The 18,281-nt window shown below is 44.5% G+C and overlaps 1 protein-coding gene across 2 annotated transcripts in view; it reads right to left on the bottom strand.

Annotated features, from left to right (window-relative positions):
* SEMA3D (semaphorin 3D) overlaps positions 1–14,996 on the bottom strand; it is a 197,984-nt gene extending 182,988 nt beyond the window's left edge. The window contains exon 1 of one of the 2 annotated variants that reach the window (XM_054017156.1): positions 14,704–14,996. The gene's annotated coding sequence lies outside the window, so the exon portion shown is untranslated. Of the gene's footprint in view, positions 1–14,594; positions 14,667–14,703 lie in introns of those variants that run through there. The other variant, XM_054017166.1, reaches the window with a different exon arrangement.
* Between the last annotated feature and the right edge of the window lie 3,285 nt (positions 14,997–18,281).

The raw sequence follows: 18,281 nt of genomic DNA, 5'->3' as shown, positions 1-18,281 counted from the left end.
ACAGAAGAGATTGTATGCCAAATGCGAGTTCACCAGTGATGTCCAAGCAAATTAAGACAATTTTGATTAGTATGATTTGTCAGTCAGTTGTGTGAATACCATTTATACCATACATTTTGTAATAATAGTGGACAAGCTTTACCTCCTCATTCAACAAAGCATTTATTATAAGTGATCGTTATAGTGGAGCTACTGAACAGAGTAGGGCTTGAGACATTTTCCAGACATCTACTATCCAGGAAACCAAGCCTACCAGCCACAGGGTCATGAAAGATGGGGAAATACCACCAGCATGTTCCAGGGTCAAGGTTCTAATGCCTAGGATACTGCTCATAACTTTCCCAAGCATCAGCCAAATGACACTCCCATCAACCTTGCCTGTTTCCCTGATGCCCACAGAATTCTGAATAGCACCAAGGAAATTGACCAGTGTCCTGTCAATTTAATTCTGCTGTTCTTGCTGCTGCTTAGGAATGCTACGAGTTGCAGCAGAGACACAGAGCAGTGGGTCTGCAGACTCAGGAATACAACACCACAACGGTTTACATTTGGAAGGCTATCTATCTTTGGACACATGCATACGAGAAAACATTTGGAGACTTTAAAGTGAGATGATTTTAGAATGGAGGTTCATCTTTTTCCTCCATATCCTTCATTTTGCAGGTTTAAGCAGTCTCCTAACTATGATTTGCCTATTATGGATTCTGGCCTAGTGATGCAATCTTTCCACAAGGTAGAACTCCAGTGGGAGATCATGTTCTGGCTATTATATTGGGCCCTACTTTTCTTTAATATAGATTTTTTTCTCACTGGGACAGCTTTATGAGGTTATATATCTCCTTTTTTGTAGGTGTAACTACAGGACAGTAACCATGGTCATAACTCCAGCATAAATCAGTGTAGCATAAACAGCATACAGGACACTCAAGAGGAAGACAGAACTGAGCAGTCATAACTACAGGTCTTTTTACAATGACAAGGCATCTAGAAAAGAAGAATCAAAAGTCCCTTAAACCCAAACAATGATAGTGCCTGATTTAAAAGAACAGGTGCTGTAACCCCCCTTCCCTACTCCCAGTGGTTTGGGACTGAAATTCCAAACGCTTCCCACAATCAATTCTGCCCTTGAGACCCTTTAACACTTTGTGTTTGTATTGGAAAAAAATAATAATACCTAAAGTTTAAAAGAAACAGCTACAATTTTATCAGGATTGAGCATCCTTCATATCTGATACCCATGTATAATCTAAGACCCTGGACAAAATAGCCTATGCTGATTCTTTCAATGACACCATGCCTATTTCAAAATCATTTACTCAAAGTGTATTCACACTATACACTGAAATTGAAAATCTGAAATCTGAAATTTCTCATGAACTCTTTAATTAAAGTAGTTGGTGTTACTGGACACTTCTTCAGATACAGGGCCAGACACTCAGCTGGTATGAATCAGTGTAACTCCATTTACTTTACTGACACTACTCTGATTTATACCAGCTGAGGATCCAGCTTGTGAAGTCCTGATTTTTTTGCGAACATGGCCATGAGATTACCCTATGATTGCAACAATCTTACCTATTCCCTATCTACAAGCTCGGGCATGTCCTCAAAAGGGGATTTTGTTTTCCTAACACGAATCACATTTATACACCTCAGCTCTTGCAAAACTGGACTTCCCACACAAGTATGTGTTGTTGGGATTTGTTTTTTAGTTATTACCTTGATCATTATTAAAATACCTCCCACCACTTGAATGGAGTGCCACACAGGTTTCTTTTGTTAAGATATAACTGTGAGATAAACTGCAGAATTTCAAGACCTGTTGATACCCATAGGGAAACTTTGAGAAATACTCATTTTACAATTAATTCCTATTATACATTATTTTTAGAGAGGTGTGTGGGCATGGAGCTGGGGGGGGGCGGAATTCTTCAGTGATTTTGTTTTGTTTTTGCATTTGAAGGTTTATTCCTGACCAATTGAGCTTTTCCTGCTGTTTCTTGCCTAATGATACTTTGTGCTGAAATAGCTCCTTCCAATTGAAGATAACACAAATCTTTACCAATATTAATGAACTAATCCTCGTACGCCCTCTGAGCCACATATAGTAAATATTGTTATGCCTATTTTTAGATGAAGAACCGAGGCACAGAAACGCATGTTTTTCCCTACACAGGAAACACCACAAGTTTGTGTTCATGGAATTTTATAGCTTTTCTTTAGGGTTTGGCCCCAGTGGAAGTGGCAGGGGTTAGATCCTCCAAACCAAAATACCACCTAAGATTCATGTGTTTCTCTGTGTATCCATGGATTCCAGGATCATCCACATGGAGACCCTGTGTCTCTATACCAGCTCCCAGTCTCCTTGCAATATACCTCCTGATGATAAGATGTAGCCTCTGAAGCTGCATAGCCCAGAAAGTTCAGCCCTCAGAGGCTCCAGGCACTAGCAGACTAATTTAGTATTATTTATTTTAGATATTAGCTCTCATTTGACTGTTTTTAATTCTAGCTGCTAAGTGTTCAACATGCATCTTAACTACTGCAATATCCTCCTCTATGTCTTTGACATAGACAAATGCAATCTTGGTCTTCCCCCATGCCTCAGGTGACCATATTTTCCTAAACTGAAAATGGGACACCCGGCTGATGATCAGTGGGCAAGAGTGAATGGGACAAATGCCCAGTTATGCCAAAAAAGTCATGACATCCGGGACAGAGCTTAAAAAGGGGACTGTCCTGGCCAAAATGAATATATGGTCACTCTAGCCAGGCCCCAAGTCATTCAAAACACTGCTGCTAAAACCATCTTCCAGGCTCATTTCTCTAAAGGCTACATCATTTTGATTTTTTGCATCCCTTCACTACCATATCAAATACAAACTATGTTTCTTTGCCTTTAAAGTCTTTCATGAGTTAACTCTACCTTACCTACCTATTACATCAGAACATGAGAATATAAGAGTTGCCATACTGGGTCAGACCATGGTCCATCTTGCCCAGTGTCCTGTCTCTGACAATGGCCCATACATGAGCTTCAGGATGAGTGAACAGAGTAGGGCAATTATGGAATGATCCACCCCTGTGTTCCACTCCACTACTCCTAAGGCATCAATGCCTACCTCCTCTCTGCCAGTGATGCTAGCCTTCATCAATACTTCAATTATTTCCTCAAACATCTTCATGCTTTCTACCATGGTGCCTCTTAGGAGGAGGTCCCTGTAAAAACTCATGTTATCCTGCTTCAAATCCTTCCTTAAGGCTCACTTCTGCCAACACAACACAAGGGATAGACAGTTGGTGTGCGAAGATGACGGTTTGTCATACTAACCAGTCTTTTCATTATTACCTTGCCTTCCACCACACCTGTTTCTTGGTCTTCCCAACCTGTTCAAACCACCTAAGGAACTTATACCATAGCCATAGTATCAAAGCACTGCACAATTGTTAATGTATTGATCCTTACAACACTCCTATGAGGTCAGGCAGTGCTATTATCCCTATTTTGCAGATGCGGAACTGAAGCACAGCGAGACTAAGTGACTTGCCCAAGGCCTCACAGGAAGTCTTTAGTGGAACAGGGAACTGCTCCCATGTCTCCCAAGTCCTAGGTAAGGGCACTAACCATGGGAACATCCTTCCTCACCTGTTCTCTCTGATCATGTGCTAAGTTTGTAAACTCTCTATTAGATGAATGCACTGTGCTTAGTACAACTGATCCCTTATCCCTGACTGTGGCCTCCAGATGCTACTGCAATACAAATACATTAATAACAATAATCCTTTTGATTAGAAAGTGTCCCCTTCTTAGCAACTAAATGAATTTACAAACAAAACAGAAATGACAAAGCTTATACATTGCACAAGCATCACTTGTACTACGAAGGTGATTTACAAAATATAGAAAATGGATACAAACAGATAAGCATCTAAATCTTTTTCCCAACATTTTCCACGACACATCAAGGGATCTTTAATCAAGAAGCATAAAATTACCCTGTAGATACAAAGCCGTGGAGTAGCTTTAAAGGAATATTTATGTTCTTAATAAAGGTTTCCAGACACTTGTTACAGAAACATGAAAGGTCACCAAACTGATTAAAGGGTCAATTTTGTGTGAAAGACTGTGAACTTTTAAATACTGAAATGCCGCAGTAGTCAAGAAAGAGAGGCTCAAATTGGAAAACCCTTAGGGTATGTCTACACTGCAATTAAACACTCACGGCTGGCCCATGTCAGTTGACTCCGGCTCGCGGGGCTTGGGATGTAGGGCTATAAAATGGCAATGTAGACATTTGGGATCAGGCTAGAGCCTGGGATCTGAGAACATCCCCCCTCACAGGGTCCCAGAGCTTGGGCCTGAGCCCAAATGTCTACACTGCCATTTTACAGCCCTGCAGCCTCAGCCCTGAGAATCTGATCAGCTGACACAGGCCACCTGCAGGTGTTTAACTGCAGTGCAGACAAGAGCCCAAGTGGCCATGCTCTGTTATGCCTGGAGAAGAAGCACATTTGCAATAACACACCACTACCTGTCATTGCCAGCACACTCTATTATTTGGCTGTTTTAGGTGTGGCAACTTTGGGATCAAAGCATATTATTCTAACCAAAGCTTTCATTCATTATAATGCATTACCAGCACCCATAAAAAGTTACAAAGATTGTAACATCCCAAAGATAAATATCTACATGAGCATTAAAATATATTTCTTACTTTTTATATTTTTAGCAGATACTTTGGCATTTAATTTGAGAGTTGGATACACCCCTTTTGACCTAAGCAGCTAGTCAAAAAATCAGGGTCTAGTGGGTTGTTCCAGGTAGGAGCAAAAATTGATAGAGTTTGGTATTTTCTTTGATGCAGTCTTGTTTATTTACAAGGAATATACAGATTCCTGCTTCTCTGAATGCAGAAGGAACCAAACTGGAGATAGCTTCTTTGCTTATAGCCTAAGCCTCTTTAGCTAGCACCAGACCCAGAACCTTTCTGTATGTTTCTCCAGGGTCACACTATGCTTATAGGCTTCTGCCTGGCTTTCTTTCTGCCTGTGAGTCTCTCTCAGATTCTGAGTGTTCTGCCCTCCTTCTCTCTCTCTCTCTCAAACACACACACACACACACACTCTTCTCCACCCCCTCAGTCCAAAAGTCCTGGGCGGATTCACACACCGCTTAGTCTTAGGTAGGCGGGGGGGTGGGTTGTCATTAACTTATCCTGACTATATTAACTGAAGAGTGTGTTCATGCAGTTCACATCCAATCTCAAAGAGCTTTGTGATCCATGAAGTCACCAGCACTTCTCATCATAACAGTATTCCTTCGGGGATCAGGAGGGGAGAAAGCAATGTTTTTGGGCAGTGAAAGAATTCTTAGCATTTTCTCTCTTTTCATTACACCACAAAAAGTGTGATGAGGAGCAACCACAATTTTACAGAGTGTGTCACTGACAACTTCCAGGGGGATAATATAAAGTAGGTATGCATAATGCACATACCATTAGATATAGCTGTACAAAATGTTAAACTCCGAGCCAAACATCAGTTTGGAGAATCTGGACACATCTGGTATCAAAATCATGCTTAACATTTGAAGGACCTGATCTTACATTACTTTGAGGCACTGATTCAGGAAAGCATCCTCATTAAGGGCAACACTTAAGCACAGACTTAACTCTAAATGTGTGCAAATGTCCTATGACAGTCACACTGGTATAAGATGAGATCAGGATCAAGTCTGCAATATCTACATTTTTAGAACTGGATATTCCAGGAAGATGGGTAATTTCCTCACCCTCTCTCCAAAAAATGCCCCAACCACCCACCATCCCGCTAGATTGAATCATTACATTTTTAAAGGCTTTTTTTTTTTTTTTTTTTTTTTGCACAACATCTGCTTCCTGCAGGAATCGGATTCACTGACCAATTGTAAACAATTTAATTCTGGGTTTTCTCTTTTTAAAAGTGACCACATCCAAAGAGAAAAGTCACACAGCTCTCCCCTCGGTGTACACACACGAACAAGGTTAGAATGCTAAAAAGTGCTGTCTTGTGTAAGGGCCAGGGGACAAATATTACTGTCTGAAGAACAGCACCCTATGAGTGAAATTCACCCTCTGTGCAGAGGGTCCTCATCATTTAAGCTGTGATGCACATTTAAGGTCCACAGCTGCATCACAGCTGCACTCAGCTAATGTGTGAGCCAGCAAGATTCCACGTGGGAGACAAGATTGTAGTGTCTTTACACCTTAACTAGTACTAATGTTCTATGCTACTCCTGAGAAATGGTTTGACTAGGAAAGTCCCCTAATTCAATTAATTAATATTATTATTACTATTATGGTAGTACCCAAGCACCAACCAAGAATGGGCCCCCATTGTGCTAGTCCCTGTACCAACACATAGTATTAGATAGCCACTGCCCCCAAAGAGCTTACAATCTAAATAGATAAGACAGAACCAGGGTGGGGAAAGAGGTAGAACACACCAGGAGAATGACCAAATGTGATGGTGGCAAATGTCATGTTAGTTCCCGCAACACTTTTTGAAGTTGGTGTAGTTAGCAGGGGATAAGCTAAATGGAAAGAAAAGTGAAGGGAGAGGGAACACTAAAGGGAAGGAGGTTCAGGGGGGCAGGGCAAGGGGGAAGTGAGGGGGGCAGATGTAGAGTGAAGCTGATGTGAAGAGACTGAGGGAGGGAGAGGAAGAGGGTTGGAGCAAACAGCCAATAAGCATAAGGCAAAGAAAGTCCAATCAAAACTGTAGAATGTTTACATTACTAGGTAACAGTATCAGCAGGGTTCTATATTTTAATCGGATTTTCCAGTTGTGTTGGCAGGGTTACTGGGTGGTGCAGTGACTTCGTTAAGGTCACATATAACTGTCTAGATTTTAATACCACACCCATCATCAAAAGAGTTGAATCAAGTCAGTGATTCAACCCAGATGGGAACCCAGATTCCTCTTGGCTTTCCCTTATTTCCTCTGACCATTAGGTCAGGTGGCCTCCATAAATTATTTGGCATTTTCTGTAAAACTCCACATTATACTGGCCACAACACCAAAGTGGACTTTTGGAGGGGTGCCTCGCTTTCAAAGAGCTGACTCATTATGGATCCATTCCATTTTATGCTGGATCCCTCTATCCAAGCGAGTATAGAATTTTACGAGGTTTTATCTCTCGCAGTCAGATAACATGTGAGTGATTATGCCGTATGCTGCTGGTATGTGAAAAATAGAGGATAGGTGCTTTTAGATTAAATACAGTAGATGGAGGGGAGAAAGAAAAGCATTAATGATGTATATGGGGCTAATTTAAACATTGACTCATTGCCATTACTAAGTTTGTAATACAAGAAACCCAGACAAAGTTATTAGGTTTTTTTAAGCAGCATGACTGAGGTTCAGGACTATAAAAAGATTAAAATAGCTCACACATCAAATAAAAGGTTAGTTTACACATGAATTAAAAGGAGTCGCTGCTCTTCTGTTTCAGATGCCTTGGGGGAACCTTTCTTGTGAGCTTTTCGGTTGCTTACTAGTAGCAGAAGAAATCCCACCAAGCAAGGAAAGCAAATATGTAACACATTTACTATATGTATTTAGGTATTTAGATTTCACAAATATTGTGTACCTTAATTGCTTTACCAGGATTAAAAAGAAAATGGGCCAAATTCTAGCGCTGGCTGAAATGGGCTGCTTTGTCAACACAAAGCTTCTTAAGGATTGCCCCATGGAGGAAAAACCCAATGGTATAGGGCTGTGTGATGAGAAATGCCCTCATCCCCCATTCCTGCACTCAGTGCCAATTAGGTGCACCTGTAGAACATGCTCCACCTGGAGAAGTGGAGCTTAAAAGGGTGAGACTGGCCACACAAATAGGGGGAGTGGGAGTTTTCCAGGAGCAGGAAGGCTGCCAGGAACAACTAGCGAGCGCCACTAGCAAGGGAAGCTCAGTCCGAGGCAGTTGTGAGTCCTTTCATTTCCCCTCCCTTGTTTGCGGCAGAACTGACACTATGATACTGATATGGACAAGGGGCCCTGGAGGGCTCCTCGAATCCAACAACTAGGGAGTGTCTCCAGGGACTAGAGGCAAGTGAACTGTAATTGTACTCAGAAAGGCCCCCAGGAGTGACCTGAACTCTCACCGGGAACAATGAGATTGCCCAGGAGTGGGTGCTCCAGGAGGTGACCCAGGGTAAGAGACTACAAGTCAGTCCAGGCTGAGGGTTGTCCAACTATAACTGGTGGAGAATGAGGGCATAAAGCTCTATGCCTAATAAAGAGCCTTGAGACAGAAACAGGTTCCTCCAGCCAGTAAGTGTTCTGGAGAAAGAGTGGCTGTATCGAGTGGCACGGAACCTGCAGTCAGGGTTAATGAGAACTTAGCTACTGGTACCACGTAAGCATTGCCAAGATGTAATGCGGCTAGCTCGTCATATTATCTGTGCGGGGCATCTAAGGCGGGATAAGACCTTGCAATGGTTACTGGCCTGCTTTTTCTGGGGGATGTGATGTACAGCACAAGGTTAGGGAATATTGCCCTTCCTGTCCTGAGTGTCAGAATTTGGCAGCTAAGAATGTTCCAAAGGCCCCCTTGGTCCCAAAGCCATTAGTGGAAACCCCATTTGAAAGAAAAGGGAGGACATGGTTGGGCCTTTAGAAAAGAGCTTTGGGGGAAACCAGTATATACTTGTAGTGGTGGACTATACCTCTCGTTACCTGAAAGCCATCCCCTTCAGTTCAGCTAAGGCAACAGTGATCACTCCCAAGCTGATGAGACTCATTGCCTGTGTAGGTTTCCATGGGAAATATTGACTGATCATAAGAACATACATAAGAACCACTGTACTGGGTCAGACCATTGGTCCATCTAGCCCAATATCCTGTCTTCTGACAGTGGCCAATTCCAGATGATTCAGAGGGAATGAACAGAACAGGTATTCATCAAGCTATCCATCCCCTGTCTCCCATTCCCAGATTCTGAAGGGCTCCAACTTCACCGTGCAGGTGATGCATGAGCTATGCTCCCCCTTTAAAATCAAAGCCTTGAAAACATCAGTGTACCATCCACAGACCGACAGTCTCATGGAAAGATTTAACAAGACACCGAAGGACATGGTGAAGCAGATAGTCTGGACCAAGCCTAGGCACTGGGACAAATTCCTCCTGCTGTTTCCCTTTGCCATGAGAGGTAACGCAAGCCTCCATAGGGTTCTCACCATTCAAACTGCTCTGTGAATGCCAGACCCACGGAATCTTGGATGGGTTGCAAGGAGTTTGGGATGAGCAAGATGCAAACACGCTCAGAATGATCCAATACATCATATGTCTAAGGGACAAAAGCACCCAACTGTATATTTAAAGAGCAAGTTGTTCCCCGGGGAGAGATTGAATTCAATTAATGAGAAGGAAGCTCTGTCTATCTAGTGGGTGGTGGACTCCCTCAGCTATTATATGCTGGGTAGTCCCTTTTCCCAAACCACCTGCCACATGACCTTGTGGAGGCTACACTATATGAAGGACTCAACCCTCTGGATTATCAGCTGGTATCTAGTGCTCTAGCCCTATAGCTTCTGGGTACAGCACCACGCAGGGAAAGAGCATGCAAATGCAGATATTTTTCCCCAGGGAGATTGGGACTGGAGAAATGCTCGAGCAAGAAACTCTTCTGGTGTTGAGGGCGGGAAGGGGGGCAAGTATGTGATGAGACATGACCCCATCCCACTGATAGAAAGGCTAATGAGCATTCCTGCACTCGGGCACACCTGCAGAACATGTTTCACCTGGAGAAGTGGAGCTTAAAAGGATGAGACTGGCCACACAAATGTAGGGGGAGTTCCCTCGCCTCGCGGAACCTGGGGACAGCCGCCCGGGATTAGAGGCAAGTGAACTGTTACGGGACTCAGAAAGGAGCCTGGGTGTGAGCTGAACTCTCACTGCGATCAATGAGATTGTCCAGGAGTGGGTACTCCTGTAGGGTATCCAGATGCATGAAATTCAAAGAAACTACAACTAAGTTCAGGCTGAGGGTACGACTATACTTACCCACTGGTTCGGCAGCAAGTAATCGATCTTCTGGGATCGATTTATTGTGCCTTGTCTAGACACGATAAATCGATCCCGGAAGTGCTCGCCGTCGACTCTGGGAATCCTGCTCCGTGAGAGGAGTAGGCGGAGTCGACGGGGGAGCCTGCCTGCCACGTGTGGACCTGCGGTAAGTACCTTTAAGTTCGAACTAAGATACTTCAGCTACCTTATTCACATAGCTGAAGTTACGTATCTTAGTTCGAACTGGGGGCTTAGTGTGGACCAGCCCTGAGTGTCAGCCAACTACAGACTGACATAGTGGCTCTGTCATCAAGTGCAATGTAGAGACTGTGGCCAGGGAAATGTGGGCAAAGACAGGAAATCCAGTTGATGCCTGGCTGATCAATCAGCCTATTTGGAGCCAGGTGTAAATTACAGGAGCCTTCAGGCTGCTCTAGTATATGCTGGAGACCACCCTGATCCCCAGCCGGCCCTGGAATGAGGGAAGATAAAGAGTTTAAACACAAGCTGTCTCTGGGTGAGCACACAAAATTACTGGCCATGCCAACATTTTGGCCTTAATCTTTCTGGGCCATAATTCCCCATCTGTAAAATGGGAGTGAATAATAACTCCCTATCTCACAGTGGAGTGGTGAGGTTAAACTCATTAACACTGGTAAGGTGCTCAGATACTATGGTCATAGGAGCAAGATAAGGAAATCGATTTTATTTTCAGTATAAGGCAGGCAACAAGTCTGAGGCTTTGGGTGTAATATTTTATAGAAAGTTTAAGTGAATTTCTTGTGTATGCCTTTTTTTTTTCTTTGTAAGAATATGGCAGCTTTTTAGATGGAAGAGTGCAGGTGATGCACTTATGACCAGATTTGTAAAGGTATTTTAGGCACCTAAGATGCAAATAAAGCCTAAGTTCTACTGAAACCAATGGGAGCTGAGTACCAAAGTGCTTGTGAAAATTCCAATAGGCATCTTATCTGTATCTTTACATGCTTTTAGGTACCCTTACATCTTTACATATCTAGTCCTTAGTGGGAAGTTATTCTTTTGACCTCCCTCACTCCCTAGTGCTTCCAGCTAATTGGCTGTCAGTTGGACAGCACTTGGGCGAAAGAGGAAAAGGAGACTTCCAGGCCTAAAAGACCAGTGCACTGGAGCAAAAAGACTTTGCAAAGATAAGAGTTTTGAGAGCCCAGTGCTATATTCCTTTCACACCCAAACTCCCCCTGACTTCAGCAGGGTTTTGGATGCAAAAAGAAAGCAGAATCATTCCATAATTCTGAACACTGTAAACACAAAGGCCCAGATCCTGAGATGTATTTTGGCTTCTAACTTACATTGAAATCAATGGGAATTAGGTGCCTAAATACCTTTGAGTATCAGAGTGAGACAGTCTGCACAAATAGCATCTCATTAAATGATTATGGCATTTTTGATAGGTTAAATTATAGAGGCTTTAATTTACCTGTGTTCTTGTGACCCTGTTACTTATCCCCACTTTTGTTATACTATGGATCGTGCATGTGGTTTGTTTGGAGGCTATTTTATAACTTGGAGCTGAGGATTTTTTGTAATTAGTTTATTCTTTGTTTGCTTTATAATGCTTTGGCAGTCATATAGTAGTTTTGTGTTTTTAATTAATTATTGTTTTTATAATTATTGCATAATTAATAAGTAGCATCCCAATGGTTTTGGGAGGGGACACTTTATAAAATACATTATTTATATTTAATTTTCTAACACAATTTTTGAAACACACACACATGAATCTCTTCTTGAGCCTTACCCCATTCAAGTCAATTGCAAAATTCCAATTGACTTTAATGGATGCAGATCAAACCACTAATCATCACCATGGTATCTGTAGGGGCATATCTCCCTCTGAAAACCCACTGTAAGCAAAAAGGCCCATCATCATTCTCTCATCTTCAGCTGAGTAAACTACTAAAAGACAAAGATAAAATTAATCATATTTCACACATGTAATAATTCACGTTAGAGGAATATTAGATAACTACTTTGCAGTGTGTTAATCCATTCACTAAAGATTAAAATGGAATCCAGGTATCTTTTCCTATTGACTAGAAATGCAAGAATAAGAATAGTAAAAGGTGATTGAGTATATTGTTGCAACTAATGTGCTAGTCTGCATCTGTGTAAAGACAGAGCTATGCAGATGAGCAGCTTGGGAGCAGACAAGAATGAGCTGTTTGGTATACGGTCTGACTGTTCCCAAATCATCCCTATTGTTCTTGGACATTTTTTGTTTTTTTGTCTTGTTCTGTTTTATGGAAATCTAAGTGGCTGCTTTGTAATTCTTCAATGCCCAAAAAAGACCAATCACATCACACAATATGGAATGTTTCCGCTCTAGAAACAACAAAAGGCATTTTCAATATTTATAATGAAACAATGATCTTTGGCAACTGCACCTGGGCACCATCTATGCATTTGCCTGTACAAAGCAATATACAGCTTGTTGCAATTTTGAGAAAGTTAGCAATATCATTCCAGTGAACACCACAGGCCAAACTGGCACTCAGATACTAACCACAGCTGGATACATTTGAAGAAAATAAACAATTAGATCAAGCTCCTCACTGTAGTAGCTGAGCTTGAGAAAGATGCAGCATTGCTCTCAGCAATTGCAACTCCAGAGTTCAATAGAGTTGCATGCACATACATTAGGACTGCATATAGCCACCCACCTGTGTCATTCTTTCTCCTCCATTGTCTAAGGAAACATTTAAACAATAACTGGTTCAAAAAGCACTAAGGAATTCCACATCGGTAGATGGAGGAACTGATCTGTCGACCTGTATGGCCTCCTTCCCCATAGTCCGAATACCTAAACTCTGGAGCACTTCCTGTGTCTGTTTAATTCTGATCCAAAGCAGTGCGTTTCCCCCTCCCGGGGAAAAGATGGCAATGTAATGATAATCTGGTGCTGGTGCAGGGCTGTGGTTCAAACCTATTGCCTGTCCTGGAGGACTCACAGTCAGTGTGCATATTACTCCCTCTTTCTGCAGCTCTGGGAGGATTCCCCCCTATAGTGTCTCGCTCTCCAGAAATCCAATCCAATAAAAAGAGCTGAACAAAGTTTAGCTCACAAATGATACTGAGCACTAACATAGCACTTCTCACCGAGTGATCTCAAAGCGTGTTAAACGGTGGGTAAATATAATTATCCTCATTCTACAGAAGGGTACACTGAGGCACAGTGAGCTGAAGGGACTTGCTCAAGGTTACACAGCAAGGCGGGGCACAGCCTGACTCCCAATCGCCTACTCTAAACATTGACAAAGAGTCCTGTGGCACCTTATAGACTAACAGACGGATTGGCGCATAAGCTTTCTATAAGGTGCCACAGGACTCTTTGTTGCTTTTCACAGATCCAGACTAACAGGGCTACCCCTCTGATACTCTAAACATTATAAATGTATATTACCCACCTCGGTGGTTAATATTAATTACTACCTAGTTGTGCATGAATTATTTGCAGTGTATTAAGTGCAAAGCCAAAACACCTGAGCTGATGATATCACCGGCCTGAACAGGGGACGTAGAGTGCGTGGGTAGCCACCGAGCCCCCAGTGGTGTCCCACACTGTAGGCGGTAAGGCAGCTGCACTGCAGACCCAGCTGTGCTATCTAGATGACGCCCCAGAAACTGCTGCCAGGTGTTTGGCACCTGCACCGGCGCTGCATGGAGCGAGCATCTGCGGGGAGCCAGAGAGCAGGCGGGTACCCAGAGCACCTCAGCAAACGCTCCCTACTTAACGGGCAGGCAAAAGCGAACACGCCAGCCAGCCGCTGCAGGGAATTAGCTACAGATTTGCAGAGCGCCTCGCAAACGTGAGAGGTTTGGCCGGGGGAGACAGACCGATGGAGGCTGCCTGAGAAAGAGTGGGAAATTGACCCAAACACCACTCTCCTGCTGCAACCCCGTCCCAGATCCGCTCATGCAATGATCTGTGTTCAGGCTGCCCAGGGATCAACTCCAGATCAACTCACGCAATGGTTGCTGCGTGTAGGCTGCCAGCGGGTTAGTTACCCGCTCTCCTGCCTGAAGCACAGACCTGCCCGGAGATCAATCCGTCTATTGAAACGAGGCTGTCAATGAGCGTCTCCATTTAACTTTTCTTGTCGTAGACAAACCCCCAACTCTGGATGCAGCGTGGGTCATTTCCCCCAATGGGGACCGCCCGCGGCTGAGCGATTGAATGAACAGCGCAAACCCCTCTGGAAGGGGGAAAACACAGGGGAGGATTTTACACGTGGATCTGCCACGCTGCTTTGCAGCCTCCACCTTCGATTAGTCTCCGAGCTGTCCCGGTGACAAGCCAGGGGAGACTCACTTCCCTGGCTCACCATCCCCCCAAAATCACAGCCTGCCCCCGGTTGGGGAGCAGCACAGCCTGCAGTATCCCGGGCAGCCGGCTCCCTTAGCCAGCCCCTCTTCCATCCCCCCCAGCCCTCTGCTGGCCCCAGCCGCGGGACGCCGCACGTCTTAGGGGAAGCTTTACACCGGCTCCCGTCTGGACGCTCGCTGACCTGCCCGCGGTAGCCACACGCCGGGACTGTGTCTGAGCCCGTCCGACCCCCGGGAGACTCGCCCCCTCTGGAGCCAGCCCTGGGACCTGCCCGCGGAGCCGCACGGTACCTGCTGGGTGTCGCTGCCGCAGGGGAAGGAAGCGGGAGACGCTGTTGCTCAGATAAGAGCCGCTGCCCCTTCGCCTGTGCACGCAGCGGCTGCTCTCAGCAGCCAGGGAACAGAGGGCGCTGCCGGCCGCTCCCCGCCAGGCAGAGGTTGCTCCGCTTGAGAGTGACGCGACTCCGGTGTCCCCCTGCGGCTGCCGCGGCTCTTCACGGGCCGTTCGGAGCGGCGGAGTTTCCTCCTTCCATCACCGCCCCCCTCTCACACACACCCACCGACCCACCCTCGGGCCAGTTGGCTGGAGTTCCCGCACACGTGCCAGCGAGCGCACACAGACGCCGCAGCAGGTCCCAGGGGGTCTCCCGGCTGGCCAGCAGCAGGCAGCTTTTGGTTAAGTGAAAGGGCTTCGCAAACACGCCCTGTGCAGCAGCCCTTGGCAGGTGCCTCCCGGCCTGAGTCCTAGAGCTGGTGGCCAACAGGCAGCCTCCCTGCACTGGAGGGCACTGTGCTCATGTAATACCGGCAGACCCCAGTGGTAGGTGGGCAAGGATCTAGCCTGGGACCTCAGGAGCTAAATGCATGTGCCTCTAGTGCTTGAGCTAAACGCTGGCCCTTAGCTGTAGCGGACTCATTCCTCTCTAAGTGGTCTGGATGCCACTAAAGGGGACAAACCATCACACCCAAGAAGTGTGTAGGGTACACTCACATGGTCATTGGCCAGGTCCCTGTCTGGGACACAGCGCTAGATATTGCACACAATGCCAGAACCATCATGGGCAGGGGCATTGGGCATGAAAACGTAGGTGGAACCTAGCTGCATTGCTCCAGGGCTGTGACAAATTTCAGCACTGTAGTCAGGCAGACCTAACCCCTGGTGTAGAAGGGTTAGAGCAATAGAAGTATTCCTCCCTCAAGCTATCTACCATCTCTCAAAGAGATGGGTTCTCTACAGCATTGGAAAAACCCCTTCCGGCAATGCAGGGAGCAGCCTTACAACATCACAGCTGCAGCTCCATAGCAGTGCTGCTGTAGCATAGATATACCCTGAGCCACAGCATATGGTAGAATCATAGAACTGGAAGGGACCTCGAGAGGTCATCTAGTCCAGTCCCCTGCACTCAGGACAGGTCTAAGTGTTATCTAGACCATCCCTGACAAGTGTTTGTCCAACCTGCTCTTAAAAATCCCCAATGATGGAGATTCCACCACCTCCCTGGGCAATTTATTCCAGTGTTTAACAACTCTGACAGTTAGAAAGTTTTTCCTAATGTCCAACCTAAACCGCCCTTGCTGCAATTTAAGCCCATTGCTCCTTGTCCTATCCTCAGAGGTTAAGAACAATTTCTCTCCCTCCTCCTTGTAGCAACCTTTTATGTACTTGAAAACTGTTATCATGTCCCCTCTCAGTCTTCTCTTCTCCAGACTAAACAAACCCAATTTTTTCAATCTTCCCTTATAGGTCATGTTTTCTAGACCTTTAATCATTTTTGTTGCTCTTCTCTGGACTTTCTTCAATTTGTCCACATCTTTCCTGAAATGTGGTGTCCAAAACTGGACACAATACCCCAGTTGAGGCCGAATCAGTGCGGAGTAGAGCGGAAGAATTACTTCGTGTCTTGCTTACAATACTCCTGCTTATACATACCAGAATGATGTTTGCTTTTTTTGCAACAGCGTTACACTGTTGACTCATATTTAGCTTATGGTCCACTATGACCCCCAGATCCCTTTCCGCAGTACTCCTTCCTAGGCAGTCATTTCCCATTTTGTATGTGTGCAACTGATTGTTCCTTCCTACTTTGCATTTGTCCTTATTGAATTTCATCCTATTTACTTCAGACCATTTCTCCAGTTTGTCCAGATCATTTTGAGTTTTAATTCTATCCTCCAAAGCTCTTGCAACCCCTCCCAGCTTGGTATCATCTGCAAACTTTATAAGTGTAGTTGCTATGCCATTATCTAAATAATTGATGAAGATATTGAACAGAACTGGACCCAGAACCGATCCCTGCAGGACCCCACTCGTTATTCCCTACAAGCATGACTGTGAATCAGGCAGCCCCAGGTTCACTAAGGAGCATTACACACCAGACACAAGAGCCATTCCCTTTGACGTGGGCCCAGGGCCTGCACCCGTTTGGTGGTGGATCCTGCAGCAGGTGAATGGACACAAAATAAGAAGGCAAGATGTCCATGCTGTCTGAACTGGACAAAAGGGGATGGGCAGTTGCCTATAACTAGAGTTGCTCAGACTGGGTAGCTGATTTCAGCTAAACAGTAGTAGACAGGGGTAGATCTGCACCCCGCCCTCCACACACAAGAACATAAGAATAGCCAGACTGGGTCAGACCAAAGGTCCATCTAGCACAGTATCCTGTCTTCTGACAGTGGCCAATGCCAGGTGCCCCAGAGGGAATGAACAGGTAATCATCAAGTGATCCATTCCCTGTCACTCATTCCCAGCTTCTGACAAACAGAGGCTAGATGCCCATCCTGGCTAATAGCAATTGATGGACCTACCCTCCATGAATGTACCTAGTTCTTTTTTGAACCCTGTTATAGTCTTAGCCTTCACAACATCCTCTGACAAAGAGTTCCACAGGCTGACTGTGTGTTGTGTGAAGAAATACTTCCTTTTGTTTATTTTAAAGGTTTAAATGTTGCCTATTAATTTCATTTGGTGACCCCAAGTTCTTGTTTTATAAGAAGGAGTAAATAACACTTCCTTATTTACTTTCTCCACACCAGTCATGATTTTATAGAACTCTATCATATCCCCTGTTTGGCGTCTCTTTTCCAAGCTGAAAAGTCACAGTCTTATTAATCTCTCCTCACATAGAAGCCGTTCCATAACCCTAATCATTTTTGTTGCCCTTTTCTGAACCTTTTCCAATACACCTCTACCCCGATATAACGCCGTCCTCGGGAGCCAAAATATCTTACCATGTTACAGGTGAAACCATATTATAACGAACTTGTTTTGATCTGCTGGAGCACGCAGCCCCGCCCCCCTGGAGCGCTGCTTTACCGCGTTATATCCGAATTCATGTTATATTGGGTCATGTTATATCAGGGTAGAAGTGTATATCTTTTTTTGAGATGGGGCGACCACATCTGTATGCAGTATTTGATATAGCAATATGATATTTTCTGTCTTATTATCTATCTCTTTCTTAATGATTCCCAATATTCTGTTTGCTTTTTTGACTGCCACTGCACATTAAGTGGACGTTTGCAGAGAACTATCCACAGTGACCCCAAGATCTTTCTTGAGTGGTAACAGCTAATTTAGATCCCATCATTTTATATGTATAGCTGGAATTATGTTTTCCAATGTGCATTACTTTGCATTTATCCACATTGAATTTCATCTGCCATTTTGTTGCCCAGTCACCCAGTTTTGAGAGATCCTTATGTAGCTCTTCGCAGTCTGCCTGGGACTTAACTATCTTGAGTAGTTTTGTATCATCTGCAAATTATTTCACCTCACTGTTTACCATTTTTTCCACACAATTTTGTTGTTGTTGTTGTTTTTGGTCCTTGGAATGTACTACATCAGTGGTTCCCCAACCTTTTCATTCTGC

This window comes from Malaclemys terrapin, chromosome 1 (genome assembly GCF_027887155.1).
Source record: "Malaclemys terrapin pileata isolate rMalTer1 chromosome 1, rMalTer1.hap1, whole genome shotgun sequence".
NCBI classification, from domain to species: domain Eukaryota; kingdom Metazoa; phylum Chordata; order Testudines; family Emydidae; genus Malaclemys; species Malaclemys terrapin.
The sequence above is the reverse complement of the archived record's forward strand: the minus strand, read 5'-3'. Positions and strand labels throughout refer to the sequence as shown.